Source organism: Harmonia axyridis, chromosome 1 (genome assembly GCF_914767665.1).
Source record: "Harmonia axyridis chromosome 1, icHarAxyr1.1, whole genome shotgun sequence".
NCBI lineage: Eukaryota > Metazoa > Arthropoda > Insecta > Coleoptera > Coccinellidae > Harmonia > Harmonia axyridis.
Genome location: NC_059501.1, coordinates 87,417,512 through 87,430,942, shown reverse-complemented (window position 1 = coordinate 87,430,942; position 13,431 = coordinate 87,417,512).

Below are 13,431 nucleotides of genomic sequence, written 5' to 3'. Positions count from 1 at the left end.
CAATTCACAGGTTCAAAACGTGAAATTAGGCGGTCACCAAACAGGTCTTTCAATAAATCGATTGTGGCAAGAGCTGTGTGACATGTTGCACCGTCTTGTTGGAACCACAGCTCCTGGACATCATGGTTGTTCAATTCAGAAATGAAAAAGTTAGTAATCATGGCTCTATACCGATCACCATTGACTGTAACGTTCTGGCCATCATCGTTTTTGAAGAAGTACGGACCAATGATTCCACCAGCCCATAAAGCGCACCGAACAGTCAGTTTTTCTGGATGTAACGGTTTTTCGACATACACTTGAGGATTAGCTTCACTCCAAATGCGGCAGTTTTTTTTGTTGACGTAGCCATTCAACCAGAAGTGCGATTCATCGCTAAAAAAAATAAAATGGACGTAGTGCGCGATACGTATTCCGCACAAAACCATTATTTTCGAAATAAAATTGCACTATTTGCAAGCGTTGTTCAGGCGTGAGTCTATTCATGATGAATTGCCAAACCAAACTGAGAATAAATCATTTGACAGCTGTTAAAGCGGTCGTCATCTCGAACAGTAATGCCAACTTAAAGTTAGTTACCTCGAAAAAAAACACCCTAACAATCATACACTATGTTACATTGATTTTCTATAAATATTGTATTGACAGAAAAACTAATTTCACATTTTGCCTGAATTCTTCTACGACTTAAATTCAAGGTCGTAGCCGACGCCCGCACGCCACTGATCGACCCCATCCACTCCGTGATTAAAACAAAATGCTCAAATTAGCCCGCCATCACTCTAGCCGTCAACATCGGATCCAATCTGACTCCAATCGTGGTTTTCCTCTCCTCCGACCTTTTTTTTTCGCTGCTCCGAGGCCCACAGGCGTTGATTTAATTGAACGAGAAATATATTCAACATTCTAGATGAAAAATGATGATGCTGTAACGGATTTCTTTTCTCTACGCGCGCACAGAAGACCTCTCTCTTATTCTCATTGTTCGATCTGTGGAGGAAATTGAGGGAATTAGAGTCACCGATCAATGGGAGCCAATCAAAGGTATCTATAGAAATTGAATCGATGGTGTTTTTTGTGCCAAGATGAAAAAAAGGTGGTCGTTGATCTTTGGAAGGTGTGAAACGGATGCTGGGATCAAAATCCTTCCTTATTCCTCTTCTAACGTTCAAGAAAGTATCTGAAAGAATATCATCACATTTTAATTTTTCTCCGAAAGCAAATATTAATTTTGCAGACACATATCAATCAGCACAGTTTTACTTCTCCTGCCTAGGTAACAAAGTAGCAGAATGATTATTATCATTGGAAAAGAAACATTCGATATTTTCTGACAATAATTATATTTTGCCACCTCATTTATTTCTGGAGGATCAGGTATGTACTTGTAAGTCGATATCACTGTCCATAATATGAATATTTCCAATATTTCTCCAAAAAACTGTCATTTATTTCATAAGTTATCAAATTTTAATTATTATGGACATATACGTTTCGTGTTAATTAATCACTACAGGAAAACTAAAAAGATTGTGGGAATTTTAATAATTTGCAAAAACGATATACTACATATATCATTATAAACAATCAAAGAAAAAATTATATGTTCAACTCGGCAGCAAAGTAGTTTTCCTAGCCTCGCTTCGTTCTTCTATGAACTATAAACCACAGCAGTTAATCTGCTATTTGCTGCCTAGTAAAACAAATAACTATTCTTTATACAAGTTGTTCCAAGGAGTAAACATATTTTTTTCTTTATGGTTTGAAATAGAACAAAAAATTGTTGCAATTTCAGTTTTATCGTATTATCAAGGGCGTAGATAGTGAAACAAATCAACAACTCTCAACTATCAGAAAAATATATAGGACCTAAATCCTATAGGTTTGAGTACATACTCCTAATGTACGATGATTCGTTGGCCCAATGGACGCGTCCACTGGCTTTATTTTGATGAATACATTAATTGGCCCAACGTACATTTTCGTTGTATTTACGTAATCTTTTCGTTCAGTGCTAAACATGTTTTGCGAGAGTAATTGAAAACCTAGAGTTAGATTAACTATTCCTGATAATGTTTGAAAGGCAGAAAATAGTGTACGTTAAGATTTGTCCAAGATGATATACGAGAAAGAATATTCACTGTTTTGCGATTGGAGAAAGAAGGAACACGTTCAACTGTTCAAGGTGCTGAATAAGCTTTCTACTGACGTATTCTGCTAGACTTCTCCTTCATATTAATGACCAAAAAATCCCATGTAACGAACTTGTTTACAATTAAAAGACAAAAGGAAATTGACAAAGATGTTTAACAAAAAAAAAATGAATTGGATACACAGTTCAAAAATAGAACATTTTCACTAAAAAAGTCGATCATTCATTTTTAGAGGAATTTTTGATTTAGAAAATTGCTTTATTAATCGGTCTCATACAACTTATGAGTTGGTCGAAATGTTCACAAACGAGATTCTGTGAAACAAGGAAAATTGTATTGCCATTTCAGACGGAAAACTCAGAGGAAATATCATTTTCCAGTTGTACCTTGTACGTTGACCCCGCGACATTATTAAAAACATATTTAACCTTGTGACTATCTCATATTACACAGAAAAGAAACATTTTTTATATTATATCCTACAAAAAAGGTAAAAGTTCAGTTGAGCCTTAATCTCACAAATCCAAGCTTGAACACTGGCCATTGTATGAAAAGATTTTCAGCAATATTTCTTGTCAACGCTGGAGGAGATATCTTAGATCTGCAAGAACTGAGTGGATGGGAATTGCCAAAGGACATTTAGAAGAAAATCTGATGAAAAAAATTCAATTGTGCCGAAAATCCAGATGGGAGACTTTTCGATAAGGAATTTTCTAAATACTAAGAGCGTTGATGACAGATCAGTCACAAAAAAATCTGCAGAATCACTAAAAGAGTACAATAAATAGCATCTTGAAAGTCACGAGTTCTGAATTATCCAAAATCAGTTAGTAGGTTCATGCAAAACTGCGTAAAAAATGAAATAAATTCGAATTCCAACAAGCTCTAGACTTCACAGACTATTTTCAATTTCAAATGTTCAATTCCCGGTACCTCCTTGACATAATACATCATTATGCTCAAACTCTAGTTACCCGAGAGAATTCGAAGGTTATAAATTATCAGATATGATCGAACTCCAATTACACCTTTTTCAATGAAGACCCTCTTAGTTCCGTACGTTTATGTTCTTCGTCGAGTATAAGTGTAATTTATATTTTATCTGACTTATCTACATTACACATTATCATTATCACTACCACGTTAATGAACACAGAAAATTGCTTTGTTTGCTCTAGTTTTCCTTTTTCACGATACCAATCCCCTTCGTGTTATCGTCGCTCATTTCGATTTTTTCTGTGTGTTTACCTACTTCAGTTTTTTTTTTCGATATGGGTTTTTTTTTCAGTCTGTTGGTTCTAACGGTATGTGATAAGTTGCTAGTAATGTTTTCTGTAGATTCGGTAACACCTTCTCGAATTCAAGAACATTTTGCAGTTTTTCTGGCAAGTTTCAGCCACTCAGTTTCTGAGGAGGCCAATGTCTCTCAGTGCTTTTAAGATTTTTTTACACCAACGCTTTTACTTCGAATAATGGATTCGATAACATTGTTGGAAGTAAATTTTAGATAAGGATAAAGTTGATGGCAATTCATGTCGACAAACTTATTTGACAGTTCATATGATCATTTTAAAATGATTGCTAATCTCATATGAAATTTTATTAGCAATCAAAATACATTACTATCTATCAGCTGATTAGAAGACAAAGGTTTTCAATGCACCTTATTTATCGTGGTGAAGACTTTTCCAATTAAAGGACTTCTTTATCCTCATTTGAGGTCACTTGAAGAAACCTAGCTTTGTTGAGGTTTTCTCAGGTTGCTTTAGGAATGTTTGGATGAGAAGATTTATGTGTGATTTCAACCTGTCATAGTTAAGAGTTTTCCAGTACGAGATTCCATTTTCAATTGTCCGATATCTGGTCAGTTGTCACTTTTGATATTTGACAAGTACAAACTAGGCCATTACTAAAAATGGAACAATACACTCTTCAACAACAAATTGGAATGGTTCAAATTCACTACAAAAATGAAAATTTTGCACAGTTCGCAAAACTAATGCACTTCTGAATATTATTTGATCTATGAATGTAAATGGATTAATCTATCGATACAGTTGTTGGTTTTACGGATATGTACTGAACAGTTATGTACAATCAACAATTTTTCAAGCGAATTCATGCTCATTGGTAGGTATTCAGATAGTTCAATCGATTTATCTCATACCTTCATTTAATAGACTTATTATACCAATACGTCTATGATTCATTTGCATATTACAAAAATGGTTGGAAAATAAAAGTTAACAAGTCCAAATCAACTCAGGTAGGTAACATTCGTATTGAGCAAAGGAAAGAGTCCTGCAGTTAAAATCCAAAATCAACCAAGACAACGATACTCATTGCTGAATCAGAATAAAATGTAGACTTGTTTTTGTTACCTAGCAACCTATAAAATACTGCGTATTTAAATCTAGAGATATTATAATATAATCCTATGTTCAGAGAACCAAAGAACGTATAATTATGATTCTCATTTTTAATTTTTATTGATATCGCTCAAACTAGAAGAGAATATGTGATTACCTGAAAAGTAATACCTGTCTATATATGCCAATTTTGAGAAAAAAGAGAAAATTTTAACAATACATTTTTGAGACTACCCGATTACATTGGAAATCACAAATGACTATAAAAGTGATGTTATGAATAATGCAGTGAAAAAATTGTTATATTCTATTTACCTATGTATATTGAAAATTATGAAAATTGCGGTTTATATCATTGAATGAATTTTCATCAGGTGATAATCGAATCAATCAATACATTTATTACATTGATTGTTTTCACTAGATGGAATTTTATTCAAATCGAAATTAAATGACAGTTATTTTCTTTCCACTTTTTAATTCTATAAATTACAATTGTTTTGAAACATAATACTTTCTTCAGATATTACATTTTGAATTTGAAATGTGATTTATATAATTGAAAAGTGGAAACAAAATAACTGTAATTATATTTCATTTCAATTATGAAGGATGCGTATTTTTTTATGGTAAGAACTCCTTGCTATTCAACTATTCATTCAGTGGCGTTGTTCTATAGGGTGTCTTTTTTCGAGGTATATAACTTTAAGTTGGCATTTCTGTTCAAGATAGCGACCGATTTAACAGCTGTCAAGTGATTTATTGTCAGTTTGGTTTGGCAATTCATCATGAATGGACTCACGCCTGAACAACGCTTGCAAATAGTGCAATTTTATTTCGAAAATAATGGTTCTGTGCGGAATACGTATCGCGCACTTCGTCCATTTTATTTTGTTCACCGATGAAGCGCACTTCTGGTTGAATGGCTACGTCAACAAACAAAACTGCCGCATTTGGAGTGAAGCTAATCCTCAAGTGTATGTCGAAACACCGTTACATCCAGAAAAACTGACTGTTTGGTGCGGTTTATGGGCTGGTGGAATCATTAGTCCGTACTTCTTCAAAAACGATGATGGTCAGAACGTTACAGTCAATGGCGATCGGTATCGAGCCATGATTACTAACTTTTTCATTCCTGAATTGAACAAACATGATGTCCAGGAGCTGTGGTTCCAACAAGACGGCGCAACATGTCACACAGCTCGTGCCACAATCGATTTATTGAAAGACACGTTTGGTGACCGCCTAATTTCACGTTTTGGATCTGAAAATTGGCCTCCAAGACCTTGTGATTTAACACCGCTAGACTACTTTCTGTGGGGCTATGTGAAGTCATTGATCTATGCGGATAAGCCACAAACCCTTGACTATTTGGAAGACAACATTCGCCGTGTTATTGCCGATATACGGCCACAAATGTTGGAAAAAGTCATCGAAAACTGGACGTCCAGATTGGACTACATCCGAGCCAGCCGTGGCGGTCATATGCCAGAAATCATATTTAAAATGTAATGCCAGAAGATTATCTTGCGGATAAATAAAATTCATGTCAATCGAATAATCCATCGTTGTTTTATTGCAATTTAAAGTTCTATAGCTCTAAAAAAACACACTATTGTTGACAAATTAAAATCTATGTCTACCACTTCCCAAACACCATCTTATGAATGTTGGTTTATTGATAAACTGTTCAGACTGGTAATTTCCCCAAAAATCTGAAAATATTCGACAAATCTCAGCAGCATTGTCTCCTCTGGCAATTCCTCCTACCACACTTGAAATTGCCGTCATTTCCAAGTCGATAAATCGAATCCTACGCTCAAGACTTCATTGGCCATCCCAACCAATCGATTTATATTAGCAATTTGTTATACACTGTGGGACAAGAACGATAAACGATGTAAATTGGGCTTAATTCCCAGATTTACATCTGATTGTTCTGCGTTTAAGGATTATTTATTCTTTGGTTGAGCATATAGCTGAAGTCAAAAAAAAAAATTTAATTTGAAGGCAGGTTTCGTTATTTGTTGAAGAAGCAATGTTTATGTAAACGAGTGGGTGATGATATTTTAGTGCTGTTATTATTCGCTCAGATAGCTTATTATTATGTTTTATTAATGTTCTTTTACGAAATCAGATATGCGTAATTTCTATGGGTTTCAATGGATGACTCAGAAGAGTGGTATGAAGTCTGTTTATTGTAGGAATTCATTGAATTCCTTGTACTTTTTGATGGGATAGAGAAAGGTTTATACCATACAATATTAAAATAGCATTCAATTTTCGCCTAGAATTTTTGTGTTTCACATTAGTGAATACTTAAACAACCCATAGTGCCGTATACATAAAAACAATTAGATACACAAATTCCGATATTTCAAATAAAATACCTATTTCACATTACAATGTATCAAGATGCTTACCTCTTCATCTGAAATAAAAAATTTGATTCTAATTAAAATTTTTCATTTACATTGGTAAATAAAACGAAGTTTTTCTGACTCTGAGGGAATGAGAACAAACTCTTGGAGTACCCTTCTACTCTACCCAACGATAAATTTATGTTAACGCTACCTCCGTAGGGTATGCAGTCAGGCAACCAATTAAACACGTAAGAACTTGGAAGTTGCCTGGTAAGATTGAGGTATGCACCTGCTTGTTTTTATGTTTCTATTTTGTATTGAGAACGTTCAATTGAACAAAAAAAATTGGTTGTTCTGCTTCTCATCTACCTTCAAAATCTGTCCTGAAAATTTTAGATAGTGAATCATATGAGTCACCCATCCACTAATACCGTTTAAAGCTTTCATATTTCCAAAATGGAAATTTTATTGGTTTCCTAGATAAATCTCTCAAAAAATTCTCACCAGAAGCTCTTGAGTGTTTTATGGTAGTAGTTGAGTAATAGTATATTATTCAACGAGCGGTAATGTAGGTCATAACTCACGCAGATGATGTTTGCAGCACGAGCAGCAGGCGAGTGCTGTAATTCATCAAGTGAGTTATGACCATTACCGCAAGTTGAATACCATACTTTATCTACGACTATATCAATAAATACTAAGAAAAAAATTCAGACTTAAAATAAAGACAGAAGGAACGGGAAATAAACATAATATGCTCGATCCCGTACAAGAGAGATGGAAACTTAGTGCTACCAATCACAATCGAACTAGCTTCGGCTAGCTCGAATCCAGTACAGAGTACAGACATAGAAATTTATTGAAAAACCTTAAGAAATGCCTATAAAAATGCATTAAAATATACCAAAAATTATTCCCTGTAAACGATGACTTAATGATCTTACTGCTACACCAATCTTGAAAATTTTTTCAAACTCCTTTATATTTTTTCGGGCAGTTAATTCTGTATGGTAACATCAGCTGTTTGTGTTTTGGAAATGTATACCTACCTTTATAATATTTCATCTTCACTATCTGACTTAATCGTTTTCAGCAAAACATTCACAATAATTAGATATCAACTTAATTTGAAAACGTCAAAAGTGACATTCCCTCGGACATTCCTCCCCTCAATTACAATAATGGAATGTTCCCTTTCGGCCAATCGAATAGAAGCAGAGAAGTATAGAAGCACAGATCCATATTTTCCGATTTATAATAGTGAGTTATAGTAGTGAGTTATTATAAATCACGCTGTTTGTTAATAAATACTATTAATTGCTCAAAAGCAGTTGAATAATGAGTTTATAATTCAATAGGAGTAGATAAATTTCAATAACTGAGTTGAACAATACAGTAGGTAGTATCATAAATTATATGCTTCCCAAAAATAATAGCCTCTCTAACTTTGAGTAGCTGATGCTTTTCACTTAATTTATGTGTTGCATCTCTTCTAATTGACACTTGATTCACATATGTTTCCATGAATCTCTATGTGCACCAATTTTATTGCACTGAAAACACCTAACTTGAAGTGCCAATCGGAGTTAAGTGTCAAGTTCGTGAATTTAAAAGTTACATTTTCCGAGATAGTTGTATCATTTTGATTCAACTTTGATTTCTAGTGCCTAAAGAATTTACAGTTTGATCATGCATACTTGTAATCAATATTTTATTGAATTCTTTCGTTTGCTACCCTTTTGAAAAAGGTATGCCATGCAAAATAAAAATTGAATTCCTTACACTGAATGTAATTTGTGCATTTTTTCATGGCGATAATGACATTCTTCTAAAACGTTTAAAAGATATAGATTTCGAAGTCTAAAGGAAGAAGATCAATAATCTCCGTGCTGCTCTGGACATATTGAAGTTATGTGGAACGTTTTGAAGGGTTGTATGGAGTGATCAAAATCACAAAATTCAAACAAAATTGGAGGGCTGATTTCCAAGCCATGGGTATCAGGAATTCATGCCAATTATCATGAATTTCCGAAATTAAAAGTCTTAAGATGCACAACAACAAGCTTTTCTGAAAGACCTGGATAACCTAGGCTATGGACAACTACTCATGTTAGTGTTAACCCTGTATAAAAAACTAGTTGGGTTAAATTTCAGTGGCCTAGGCTGCATAGCGTTGGGTCAGAATTTGTCTGAATTTGAACCGGAAAATAAGCATTCTTGAACTATTCCAAAAAAAGTAAATTTTGTAGCTCCACAAATGAAACTGTAAATCTTCTTTCAAACCATAATCCGAACGTTCCAGCGATATCTCTACAGCCTAGAAGATCCCACATCACGAAAGCCATCATAAATAACCTGTCAATACTATGGTATAGATGTTGCATGCTGAATATTCACATCGGAACCTCTAATAACAATGATTTCCAACCGATGCAGCACAGCAGCACATTCCCCGAACCTGCATTTAAGTCGAAACAGTCGAGAAAACTATAATAAGGCATCGTATTAGAATCGGATTAATAATTAAACGGTCTGTAATAACATATGCAAGATCCGGATAGCTAGAAACAAATACTAAATTATTCAATGCCGCTGCTGCAGAGAGGAATGGTTGGCGGTAAGGATGTTCATCGACTGTTTTTCTACGAGGCCGAGAACGTTATACAGGGTGTCCCATGTAAAACGGTTCAGACGGATGTTTTCTGTAGGTAGTATGAGTTTTTCTGGAAAACGCCGAGAGAGGTTCATTTTAATTTAGAGGGCAATATCTTGTAACTGAAAATTTGTGGATTATCAGCCTAAGCGGGGTAGCAACCTCCTCAAGAATCTTAAATGGCAATAGGGGTCGAGTGACATCTAATTTTGAAAGCATTGCATATCAATTAATGAATATAGTGAAAATTCATTCTTTGGTGTTCACTTTCGTGTCAAAATTTCGTGTATTGATAAAACACTGTTTTTCTTCTTCTTTTTGAAGTTCTTCTTTGAGTGCCTTTCAAAGTGAAGATTGGTGAAAATTTACCCCCCTCTGAGTGGTTTGGATCAGGGCTATAAGACCTACATAGAGGCTTTTGCACCTGTTCAATATTATCAGCAAACAACAGACCATGAAGATATCTAGTGACAAAACTAAATGCAAGGTGATAAGTAAAGAACCGGTTAGATGCAAACTAGAACTGGAAGGCACTGTCATTCAACAGACAATGAGCTTCATATATATTGAAGTGGTAATCACCAGCTACAGCAATATCTATACAGAAGTCCAACAACAAGCTATTAAGGCAGCACGAATAAATGGGTGCCTGGTTTGGCAGAACAAGAACATGCTCAAAGAAAGTAAAGTGAGACTTTATAAAGCAATGGTACTCCCAATTATGACCTACACCATAGAAACCCTTGCGGAAACAGAGAGAACCAAACTGAAGCTCAGAGCGGTAGAATTGAAGATCTTGAGGATACATTCGGGGGTAATATTGAAAGATAGATAGACCAGCAAGTTGATAAGAGAAAAGTTAGGTACACAGGATGTTGTCAAGTGGAATAGGCAAAGAAGGAGGGAATATAGGGACCATATTGATAGGATGGCGTCAGATAGAATTGAATACATCTGCAAACATGAACAACCCAATGGAAAAAGAAGACCTGCACGCCCACCTAAGAGATGGGGACAAAGTTGGTTTTTCTCATCTACTGAGAAGAAGCCAAGGCCAAACAAATTGGGAGAATTCCCTAGCTAAAGGAAGAAGTAGAAGAAGAGTGGTGTGTACCAACGCTCAGACATTCATTTCTGTCCAGTCTTTTATATTCTTCATCCAGGACTGTTGTTTCTTTCCTGGGCCTTGTTTTCCTCTACATTGTCTTTTATGATCAATTGAAGCAATTTATATTGTAACCGCTCAACACATGTTCGAAGTAGGCCATTTCCCGCCTTGTGATAGACGTCAATAGCTCTCTATATGCACTAATACTGTCTACCACTAGAAATTTCGAGCATTCTGCGAAAGCAGCACATTTCAAATACTTCGATTTGCCTTAGAGTTGCCGAGTTGCCTTTCTAGGATTCCACAATAGAGTATATACAGCATTTAATATACAGCATTTAACCATTCGCTGAACGTAGTTCCATGTCCAAGGAAGCTCTACTTGGAAGTAGTTTCATTCGATCAAATAGAATAATCTATTCTTGATCTTATTTCGATGTCTGGGACCGCATTCTCGACAAGTGATCTTTCAAAACGTATACGTTCTTTCAGTGCTCTGAAAATTGACTGTGCGTATACGTTTTGAAAGATCACTTGTCGAGAATACGGTCCCTGGTTCTAGAGTGTCAGCTTCCCATGTATCACTTGTTCCAGGCACTGGTACTCTAAAACCATGTTGACTGTTTTACTATGGATCTTTGAGATTATCATGACCTTACATTCTGTACGTACGACCGTGAGTCAGAATATCTTATGTTGTTCAGTTAACCTTGATACCCTCTTTATTTTCCTTCAGTGCTTGAGAATTTCCTGAGAGTATACATTGAGCAGCTGTGGTGGGGAAATATAACTCCCCCTGACTCCTCCCTGAATTTCAACTTCCTCTGATGGTCATGGCATTAGTCCTTCTTGGCCTATTTTATTTCCATCAAATTCAGGAAACTTTCTTCAACAAAACTTGTCTCAATCTGCATTGTGATGCACCATCTTGCTGATTCAACATATTTCCAACAATGTTGAGCTTTAGATCATGAATCATGTTGAAAAGTTTTGTTCCAAAAGATGTTTATACAAGTCTGCATTCAAACGTTCATTTACAACATTACTGGCATCAAGTTATTATGGAGAAACCCACCACATACGTTGAGACTAAATGCAAAAATCATCTTGGTCTAATGTCTTATGAACTTTGCAATTTTGCAGTGCCCATACATGTTCTTTATGAGTGTTGTTGATACCATCCTCAGGGAAACAAGCCGTGTTGAATTCTAAAGAAGAAAGTAATAGAGGGGGTCAAAAGTTTTTTGAATGATTCGAAACTATTCAAAATAATAATCTTAGACTGACATTTCTTGCCTTTCTCAGCAGAAACTTATACTTACGGAAATATCCAGATGGACTCTTTCATGTGGAGCCACTCTGTATTCAAACCGATGCATATTCCTATCTATCCGTTTTTATCCACTTTTTTTCTCGTAGTAGTTGTTGGCTCCCATTCCGGAACCGACATTTCTCTCTATGATATTATTCAAATGCATTCTGTGGTCGGACGGTAGCCGAAGGTCGTTGGATGTCGACCTAATTAGGGTGTTCGGAGTGTACTTTTCCATAAATTATGGAAATTGAAGAGCGGGATGTTATATGGAAAAGCCGAAAGCTGTTCCGGGATGCATTTTTACATACAGACGGATTCATGAAGGTGTATCAATAAGAGTGCAAGGTCAATTTACCTTGACCATCTATTATTGAATCAGATATAATGAACTTCGCTGACGAAAGAAATCTGGATTCGTACTTATTTTTTTTTTGTATATCTATTAAATATTTAACTCATTTCACAACTATAATTATCCCATAGTCCTGCCATTATATCCATTCGGAACTGTATCATTTCTCATTTCTATTGGAGAACTTAGCTGAATTTCTAGATAACTCTCTTCATCGATAAACATACCTAAACACAAAATATAGAATTTCAGTGAAATCTGACAAAAATATTCTATGGTAACGAAATTTCTTGAGTCTTAAAGAAAAACAAAAATAGTTGAAATATTCTGGATGAATTTGTACTGATATAATCTCCTCCAGATTCTCATAGGTTCAACTGTAGACATTGGGACGAATCACTCCAAAAAGTTTCTGAAAGATACAAAGAGCAACTGGTTCTCTATATTATTATTATTATTATTTGAACTGGGGTCGTTTTGCTTCGGTAAGCCTTCCGGGAACTGCGACCATGCAGATCTTTTGTTCACTACCCTACCCATTCATAGAAACCCAGGGAGGTTGTCAACGACGTTAATAATTTTATTAACGTCGTTACCTCTCTGGTATCCAAGACCGGCTTGCCCATGTGAATGGTTCTTAGGCCAGCCAGCTCTGGACACTTGCAGATCAAGTGTTCAGCCGTTTCTACTTCCGATCAACAGAGCCTGCAAATCTCGTCTGCTGACTTACCCATACGGTACAAATGATGTTTGTACCGACAGTGCTCCGTCAGCAGTCCCACCATCACCCGAAGCTCTGCTCGCGACATCTTCAGGAGCTTTCTGGTGTAAGTAGGTGAAATCTTCACGAATTTCTTTACCTGAGCAAGTCTAGAAGTGTTAGTCCAGTGGATTGTCCTACTGTTCAACTCCCATAGCTGGACCGCAGCTTTGTATTGGTCTTTTCCTATCCCGCAGAAAGGCTCAGGTCCAGCAGGTCTTAACCTTGATGCACTTTTTGCAAGCTCATCCGCTCTCTCATTTCCTTCAACCCCACAGTGCCCTGGTACCCATAGTAGAGTCACCTTATTTCTTCTGGCCAGATGCTTTATGGTGTTACGGCACTCCCAAGTCAGCAA